This window comes from Physeter macrocephalus, unplaced genomic scaffold (genome assembly GCF_002837175.3).
Source record: "Physeter macrocephalus isolate SW-GA unplaced genomic scaffold, ASM283717v5 random_117, whole genome shotgun sequence".
NCBI classification, from domain to species: domain Eukaryota; kingdom Metazoa; phylum Chordata; class Mammalia; order Artiodactyla; family Physeteridae; genus Physeter; species Physeter macrocephalus.
In genome coordinates this window covers 40,325-50,268 of record NW_021145403.1, presented here as the reverse complement: position 1 = coordinate 50,268, position 9,944 = coordinate 40,325, and positions in this window count along the sequence as shown.

Sequence of the window (9,944 nt, the reverse complement as noted above, 5' to 3'; positions counted from 1 at the left end):
AAGTTCTGCTTCCTGTGTGCTCCACGAGGCCAGCCTCCAGGCACTTATCTCCTCTTGCGTTTCCATTTCCTGGGAGGAGCCAGGCTGGTCCTTCCGCACTTTGCTCAGAGCTCTCCTTGGCTAAATACCGTTGCTCTCAAGTTCTACCTTCCACAAAACACCAGAGTCTGAACACGCTCAAGCCACGTTCTTTGCTACTTTATAACAAGGGTCCCCCTTGTCTCCCTTCCAATAACACACCCCTCGTTTCTGTCATCAGAATGGACTTTGTCATCCATATTTCTACAACATTCTGCTCAGAATTACTTCCTCCTTATTCCCTGAGACAACTCAGGCTTTCTCTTCAACTCTCTCTTCTTTCTGAGCTCTCACCAGAATCCCCTATAAGGGTCCGTTCACAACAATGTAGGTTTTTTCTAGCAGACATTTCCAAACCCCTCCAGCCTCTACCCATCACCCAGCTCCAAAGCCAGTTCCACGTTTGTAGGTGTCTGTTACAGCAGCAGCCTACTTCCTGCACCCATTTCTGCCTTGGTCAGTTCAGGCTAACAAAATACCATAAGTTAAGTGGTTTATAAACCACAGAAGTTTATTTCTCACTGTTCTGGAGGCTGGGAGTCCAAGATCAAGGTGCTGGCAGATTCAGTGTCTGGGGAGAACCCACCTCCTGGTTCCTAGACGGCCGTCTTTCTGCTGCGCCCTCACATGTGTACCTCACAAGGGGGTGAGAGGGCTCTCTCGTTTTTATGAGGGCACTGATCCCACTCACGAGGGCTCCTCCCTCAAGCCCTAATCACCCCCCAAAGGCTCCATCTCCTAACACCATCACCTTGGGGGTTAGGGTTTCAACGTATGAATTCTGTGGGAACACAAACCTTTAGTCTCTGGTGGGCCACCTCAGCCAGGTGGTCACTGGACTCTTCCAGTCCATGGAAGAGCAGACTTTTTCTAAATGAGTTCATCTGAGAGCTTGCAGTGTCCTTCACCTGAGGGATGCCTGTCGCATGTTTTGGGGCTGGGCTTCCCTGCCCACAGTGTGAATTCACGAGACAACAATAAGCAGCTGCTTTAACAGTAGCAAGGCTGTGCATCACGTCCACATGACCAGACCCAACAGTGGCCTTGACGGGCCCCTTCCCTGACTCTGGGAAAGGGCCCTAAACATACAAGATTGGTGTAGACCAGTCAGTGCTATAGAGCTGTAGGTAAGTGCAAGGTGAGCTCCCGGCGGGGCAAGGGCTCCGTCACCTTGGTAACATCTCTATGTCCAGCCCAGGATGTGGCCAACTGGACGTTCTCCCAGAGGGTTTGTGCATCAGGGAGGACGGATGGTTCCACAGACAGATCATCCGACCACCGGCTGCTCTGGGAGGGCCCACAGGAGTGGCCGGGATGGGCTGTCTGGGCCCCAAAGCTGGGAACAGGCTGCCCTCTGCTGGCAGCTTGGGGGCCCCTGGCGCCCCAGCACAAGGCCATCTGCCAGGCTCCTGCACTAGCTGTCAAGCCCAGGAACGCCGGTCATCCAGAGCAGCCGTGGTGCGGAGGGGGCGGAGGCACCTCCTGGGAGTGAAACGGGGTAAAGGCAGAGGCGGTACCCAGAGGCCGGTGGCTGTCCAGGAAGCCCCTAAGGGCAGCGTGGGGCGGGCAGCAGGGGAGGAGGGGGCTGCGGGTGGCGCCTTGCGGTAGGCCGAGAAGTGGGCGCCCCCAACCGCGTTCCCCAGGGTCCCTAGCACCCCACTTCCTGCACGTAGGTGCTCACCCCTGGAGGCAGGTGAGTTTCTCCCTCACAGGACTCGCATGCTCGTAGGGCCCTGTGGTCTGCCAAACCCAAATGACCCAAAGGAAGAGGGGCCGAGGTCTTCGCCCGTTCCGGGCTTTCTTCTCATTTCTGTGATGGCTGAGCGAGGTGTCCAGGGCCCCTCAGGCGATGCATCTGTGGGAGCAACGCCCGGTTTCCGGAGGGGCCACACTGTGGGCTCTTGGGGTAGGACGGGAAAGCATGGTCCCTCCTGGGGGGAGGCAGCTGAGGATGGCCGGAGGGGTGGGGACAGGGAGAGGGAGAGTGGGGGGCGAGAGCTGCTCTCCGATGCGGGAGGAAACTCCCCACGACTGAGCAGGGTCTCGTTCCCAGACCTAGAGGTGCTGACCTGTGGAGCAGGGGAAGAGCCATCAGGGATCAACGACTGGACGATTCTGGCCCCTGCCCCTCCCCCTCCCTGCCCCTCCCCTGCCCTCTTCCTCCTCTGTCCCCCTCCCCTGGCCCCCTCCCCTGCCCTTCCCCCGCTGGCTGTGCCTCTAACCCCCTGCCCCCCACCATGAGAACCACAGGGGGAGGCTTTAAATTGGATTCTCAGCCCCACCCCAAGAGTCTGATTCATCCACCTGGGGGGCCTGGGAATCTGTATTTGCAAAGCCCCTCAGGTGATTCTGATGCCCGGGGTCAGCTTGGCTGGAGGATCTCAGGAGGAGTCTGGCCCCTGGGCCAGCGCCTGCCTCCACCCCCAGCCTGAGCTCTGCACCCCACCCGGCAGCTGGTGCCACCTCTGAACAGGCCTAATGATTAGAGAGGACCTCCCGGAACTTGCTGTTTCTGTCCCTGGAGTCACCCAGGACAGGCCCACCCTTTCGGTTGACAGTCCTTCAGAGACGCTGAGTCTGCTCCTGGGCCAGGGTGGGTGGGCCAGGGGCAGATATCCCTGCCTCCCCGGAGTTCCCAACTAGGGCACAAGGGGCCCTGTTTGGCCATTTCATCGTCTGAGAAGGAGAAACATGGCCGGAGTGGGGCTGTCCCGGGGCTGGAGAAGCAGACTGGGGGCTTGCACTGGGTCAAGGGCGAAAAAGAAGCCGCCCCCTCGGAGAAGACCCCATCCTGCCGTGGCTGGCTCCCTCCCCGACTCCCGCTTTTGGACATTTTGGAGGTTTCATTCCTTGTCTTGTGCACTGAGTGCCGTGGCCTCTGTGAAGTCCTTAAATGCGTTCACTCATTTAATCCCCACAAGAGCCCTCTGAGGCCGGCGCTGTCATTACTGCCATTTACCAATGACCAAACCGACCGCAGCTTAGGATCTGGCTCAAGGTCAAATGGCAGAGCAGGACAGAAACGCAGATTGCTGGGTCCAGGCCCGGGTCCTGCACCACGTTCCTGACCCTCTGCTTCCGAAGAAACTGCCTCAGGCCGGGAGGTGTGGGGTGCGATGCTGGGACTGTAGCAATAGCCAGCACTCACTGAGCACATCCTATGTGCTCAGGCACCGGTCTGGGTGTTGTCTGACAGGACCCCTCCACCAGCACTGAGAAGTGGTCATCTTATCCCTTTATTCTAGAAGAGTAAACCGAGATGCAGTGAATCTTCTGTGGCTTATTCAAAGTCACTCCCAGGGGTGGGGCTGAGATTGGAACCAGCTGTGTGACCCTGGGCCCACCTCCTCCCTCTGGGCGTCAACCTCTCATGTGTGAATGGAGACTTTGGCCTCAATTAATTCCAGAGAAGTGCTGCTCAGGCTTGAGAAGCTGCGGGGGCGGGGGGGGGGGGGTGGCGGCGGGGGGGGGGTTCTTCGAAGGTGCGGATTCCAGTTCCGCGCGGTTGGGTGGGGCCTGAGATCCGGCACCTCTCTCGGGCTTCCAGGGGAGGGAGGTACGGATGATGCCGGGTCCCAGGACCACACTCAGCAGCCGGGCTCCGGGGACCCGCCCAGCTCTGAGGTTCTGCCTTTATGGGCCTGGGGAGACTTGCCCCAAGGCCGTGAAAATTCCGGAAGCAGGTTATGGTGAATAAAGCGCTTAGGGGGCATTTTCCGCTCCTGGCCAAGCCCCTGGCCCTGGGCCTTGGACACTTCTGCTCTGCGACCTCAGCCTGACCCCTCCGGAGGGTTCAAGGGCTCTGTCCTGGGCCACACAGTGTCGCCCCTCCCTACAGGAGGAGTGAAGGTGAGTCCCTGCTCACCCTGCCTCGTCCCAGAACACAATTCACACCCAGTATGACTCACTCTGACATTCCTTCCCACCAGTCGCCCGGAAGATCATATTCGAGAATATGCTAGGGGCTTCCCTCCCTCTCCTCAGCCCCTCCGCCTTGAGCCATCTCCTAGCTTCTCCTTGACCCCAGTCCCAGGCTGGACAACTCACAGCCTTCTCTGCCTGGTCTTGACAACGGCACTTAGAGGAAGGTCTCAGTTATCAAAGTAATACAAGTGAAAATTCATAATCCTCCCTATGAAACTCAACAGCAAGCAGGAAAACCCCAGCACCACGGTCCCCTCAGGTAGAAGGAACTCCTGGGGACATTGTTACCTTTCTCTCCATCCTTTGTCCTCCATCACGCCACTACCCCATGTGATTTTAATGAGGTCCTATGAATGGTTGCCCTTTAGGAGGAGAGGGAAGAGCCACCCACCAGTGCAGGAAATGTCAGAGCTGGAAGGGGACTTACGAATGCTGGGACAAGCCCCGCACGTGAACAAGGAGAAGCCTGCTGGATACCATTCTAGGTGCAAAGGCGTGTAAGCGAAGACGCCAAAAGCCAAGTGACTCTTGTCTCTGAGGCTGCGGGACTGGAGGAGTGGAAAAAGATACTTGCTTGTCTTGAATTTTTTACGGCAAAAGTGCGTTCAAGTATTACTTGCACTTCAAACACTTTGTTATTGTTAAAAGACAAAGAAAGCCATGAACTAGAAAGCATTCTGTGTACCCGAGTTTGCCCAGCTGGTGCCCGCAGGTTGACTGAGGCCTCTAGTTCCCTGGGCAGCAGTCAGGCTTCTTCTGATGATCTTGCCCCCTGACCCAGTGTCCCCGAGGATGAGGGTCATTCCAGGGAAGCCCCTCTGCGCCTAGAGCAGGGGCATCCAGATGCTTGGATGACGCGGGAAAAGGGAAAATTCTGCAGGCCCCGACCTGAACCCACAGTCTAATCTCGGCCAGACCCAAACTGGGAGCAAAGGCCTTCAAGCCCAGACTCAGCCCCATCAGAGAGGAGGCAGTGGGCGCTCTCAAGACGAAAGGGAGCCCTGGTGAATCAGGAAACTTATTGGGCTGGAAAGTGATTAAAGGCTGAGTATGGGAGGGGATTTCCACCGAGAGAGCCGAGCCCAGGAGCAAGCCTGGGCGGGCCGGCGGCAGGGCCGCTGCCCTGTTGACAGCTGTTGCAATGGTGTCCGTAAAACCCAAATCGCTGGAGACTTGAAACCGTGATCCATTTTTTCTCTGTTGCCCTTTAGAAAAACAGAGATCGGAGGAAACCCCAAAGCCCTAGAACTAAGCGCTCTACACCAAAGGGGTGTGGGCAGGTCAGGAGAAGTCTCAGGGAGAGGAGGGCGGGGAGGGACTGTGGACTGAGGTTGTGTGTGTGTGTGTGTGTGTGAGTGTGTGCGTGAGTGTGTGTGCGTGCGTGTGCGTGCGTGTGTGCGTGAGTGTGTGTGCGTGTGTGTGGTGCGGGGGGGAGCGGGCTGCGAGCAGACCCACTTTCCTGTCCCATCGAGGTGAGGGAGCTACCAGACCTCGGGGACCCGGGACTGCGAAGCAGACAGGGGAGGAGAAGAGATGCTCCCCCCGCCTCACCAAAGGGGAGACAACCGATCCCCCCAGAAACCGGCCAGGCTTTCTTACAAATCTAACACGGGCTGGGCGGCCTTCGTTTCATGGGACCAGGAAACTGAGGTCAGAGAGGGGACAGACTTGTCCCAGGTGTCGTGGGGCTGGGGCCCCGTCTCCCGGCTCAGCGCTCCGTCCTCCACACCGGTGGTTGGGGCGCATCAAAATCACCTGGAGGCTGGTTACAACACAGGCCCCAAACCCTGAGTTTCTGACTCGGCAGGTCTGGGGTGGAGCCTGAAACCTGCATTTCTAACAAGTTCCCAGGTGCTGCTGCTGACACACTTGAGAACCGCTGCTCTAGACCCTTGCTGTCCAAGTAGGTTCCGCGGAAGCTTCTAGAAAAGCAGAATCTCAGGTCTCACCCCAAACCTGCTGAATCAGAATCCGCATTCACAAGGTTCCCCGGGTGAGCTGTTTGTACCTTGCAGTCTGGAAGCACTGTCTGCACCGCATGGCCTCTTCCTTCCTGGGAGTCCAGTCCAGGCAGCCTGGGGGAGCCGTCCGATCCCAGTTGCCAGGGGTCTGGGGGAACCTGGGGATTCCCGTGTTTCCCAGGGCGGGGGATGGGCGGGCGAGCCACAGGGGTAGGAGGGGCTGCACACCCAGCCCAGGGGCTGCCCTGCTGTGGTGCCCACCCCCAACTCCAGGAGGCCCTGCAGTGCCCCCCCGGGGGAATTGCCAGGCCAGCTTTCTAGCTAGCCCCAGGGATTTTATTTTATTTTACAAATATACATAATACACATGTATTTAATGTCATGTATCCACCATTATAGTATCATACAGAATAGTCTCACTGCCTTAAAAATCCCCTGTGACCATCTGGTGGTTATTATTATCATTCTAAATAATATACCTAGACCTCTCCTTATTAGTTCATTCACTCTAGGTAGCGTTTATTGACTCCTGACAATGAAAGAATGGGAAACTCTGTCATTATCCCTCTTCCTCCTCCCAGTTTTTTTCAGTTACATTTCCATTTCATCCACTCACTCAGCAATCATGTGCTGAGGCCCCCCTGTGTGCCAGCCAACAGTCTAGGTGCTGGATCTACAAGGGTAAAGAAAGCAGATAAGACTCCCTGCTGGCATACTGCCTACATTCTAGTAGAAGAGACATACAATAACTAAGGAAAATATCAAGACCTGTAGGTGGTGACATGTGGTATAGAGAAAAGTCAAGCAGGGAAGGGGATGCAATATGTGTGCCTGTGACTGTGTGTGTGTGTGTCTGTCTGTGTGAGTGTGACTGTGTGTGTCTGTGTGTGACTGTGTGTGAGTGTGACTGTGTGTGAGTGTGACTGTGTGTGCCTGTGACTGTGTGTGTCTGTGTGTGTGACTGTGTGTGTGTCTGTGTGTGAGTGTGACTGTGTGTGTGTCTGTGTGTGAGTGTGACTGTGTGTGTGTGTGTGTGTGTGACTGTGTGTGTGTCTGTGTGTGCCTGTGACTGTGTGTGTCTGTGTGTGAGTGTGACCGTGTGTGTGTCTGTGTGAGTGTGACTGTGTGTGTGTCTGTGTGTGCCTGTGACTGTGTGTGTCTGTGTGTGCCTGTGACTGTGTGTGTCTGTGTGTGAGTGTGACTGTGTGTGTGTCTGTGTGTGCCTGTGACTGTGTGTGTGACTGTGTGTGAGTGTGACCGTGTGTGTCTGTGTGAGTGTGACTGTGTGTGTGAGTGTGACTGTGTGTGTCTGTGTGTGTGACTGTGTGTGTGTCTGTGTGTGTGAGTGTGACTGTGTGTGTCTGTGTGTGAGTGTGACTGTGTGTGTGTCTGTGTGAGTGTGACTGTGTGTGTGTCTGTGTGTGCCTGTGACTGTGTGTCTGTGTGTGAGTGTGACCGTGTGTGTGTCTGTGTGAGTGTGACTGTGTGTGTGTCTGTGTGTGCCTGTGACTGTGTGTGTCTGTGTGTGAGTGTGACTGTGTGTGTGTGGATTTAGACAGGGTGGTGGGTTCGACCTCACTGAGAAGGTGATGTCTGAGTGCAGAGCTGTGTGAGGTAAGGAAACAACCTAGAGATGCTGGGGGAGGAGCGGTCTGGGCAGGGAGGAGCCCGAGGCCTCGTGGGCAGGCTGGTGAGGAGACTGGCTGGAGGTGGGCGGGAGGGGGGGGCGGGGGCGTACAGGTCAGGAAGAAAGGGGCAGGCGCCCCAGGGCTGCCTCACCGAGGGGCCTCAGGCTCTGGAGGATTGCAAGCAAAGGGGTGATGTTTAAATTTGTACCGTGTTAATATACATTGTCTTTGTAAATATGATGATCTTCAGTGCTTGTTCTATGGACTGAGCCTCACAATGAATGAACACTAAAGCGAATTTATAGTAAGATTAAGTAAACATTGTAGAAAACAGCAGAGATTTTACTCCTTCCATCCCATCCTGTTCCCATCTTCCTTTCTACCCCGTCCCAGGCAGCCACCTGGAGTGGACCGGACGCCCTACTCCCCACTGGGGAGGCTCAGAGCACCTCCAGCCCGCTGCTCCCTGGGGCCATTTTGCAGTCCAGCCCATTCCAGCTGGATGCAGACAGACTGACGGTGCAGACCAACTTCCCCGGGGGGAGGTGCAGGGGCTGAGGGAAGAGCCAGCCCCAGCTCTGCCCGGCAGTCCCCTGTGGAGTCAACAAGTCCATTAGAGTTGAGTGAGTGTCTCCGGGGCTCAGCACTGCCCCAGCCAAGCCCCAGAGGCTGAGTGAGAGCTCCATTCCCAGGGGCAGTGCACCCAGGGACTTGGCACCCAGGGTCGGTGCTCCCCGGGGGTGGGGTACAGATGCCCGGGCAGGCAGGGCGTGCCAGCACAGCCCCCTGCACCCTCTGCCCCTCTAGATCCTTCTGAGGCTCAGGTCATCCAGCTTGAGTCTGAGCCTCTCCCAGATGGGGCCACCAGGCAGACACCAGTCTGGGGGAAAGGTTTAGAATGAGCCGTCTCCCCTCGTCCCCGGGGGTGGGGTGGGGGGGCAGGACTCCCAAGTTCCAAGGACCTACACAGGACACCGGGGAGATGTGAGGCTGGGAACCGGACATTTAATTGGTAACGACCTTTCCAGCAACAGAGTATGCCCTGCTGAATTTCCTCCCATGGCCTCCCCTTTACCCAGTGCTTCTGTCTTTTTTCGGCCCATTCTCCTGTGTCCAAAAGCCTGGCACCGCTCCAGCCAGGAAGCTGAAGAGGACAGTGTGGGTGGCTGGTTCACATCTAAAAGGAACGCTGTGTACCCAGATGCTTACAGAGAGGTGGTGTGGTGTCAGCAAAAGATCCTGGGTCCTCTCAGCCACCACACAATCTCATCCCAGCTTTGCCATTTACAAAGCTGTGTGACCTCATCTAGGTTGCTCGGCCTCTCTGATCTCATCTGCCACGAGACTCAAAACCACGTGAGAGCGCTCTGTAAATTTTCAAAGCCCATACGTTTGTGAATTCACCTGGGTCTGGAGACAGCACCAACGTGTCCCAGGCCCGGAGGAAGAGGAAACGACAGCGATAAAACAGTCAGGAACAGAGCTGGTCTGGAGCTCTGTTTCCTCGGTAGAATTCTGGATCATGCAGGACTGTGCTGGGTTGGTACACTCAGGAGATGCCTATGGAGGGATGGAGTGGGGGCCATGGGTGTTGGAGGCTGGAGAGAGGGCCCCAGGAGGGCATGGTTGGCGGGCAGGCTGAGACCTTGGGGGTCCCTGGAGCTGTCTATCTTGGTTGCCTCTCTTCTCTCATGGCCTGACCACTCCCTCCCGTGGAGGGGCCTTCTGGGAGTTAGGGGGTTAGCTGGCCCACGTGTGCGTGCGCGCACGTGTACGCATGTGTCTCCTGCGGCACACGGGCTGCAGAGCTGTGGGGGTAAGACGAGAGCTCCTGACGTGGGTGCTGCCGGGGAGGGCGCCCTCCCCCTCCACACTGGACCCTCTCTGTGCCTGTTAGGCTCCACATCACTGGGCAGGAGGGTGGAAACACAGGGTGTGGGTACAAAGAGGTCTTATTTCTATCATTATTACAAGTCATTATTCCCATAATAAGCTATTATTAACATGTATATGAATAGGTCCCTAAGAAATGGGAAGTCCTGGAGGAGCTGAGCAAGATGGGGCGGCATTAGGACCCAGGGAGCCGTCTCCCAGTGCCCGGCCGGGGTCCTCATCGTCCTCTAAAGTCAGTAAAACTGGGGGAAGGGGTGGAATAATTCTTTTTTTCAATTAATTATTATTATTATTTTCTGGCTGTGCCTCACGGCTTGCAGAATCTTAGTTCCCAGGCTGGAGCCCTCAGCAGTGAAAGCTCGGAGTCCTAACCACTGGACCACCAGGGAATTCCCTGGAATTACATTTCTTGAGACTCTGAGAGTTACCAGCCTCCGTCCTGGGCTTTTTTTTTTTTTTT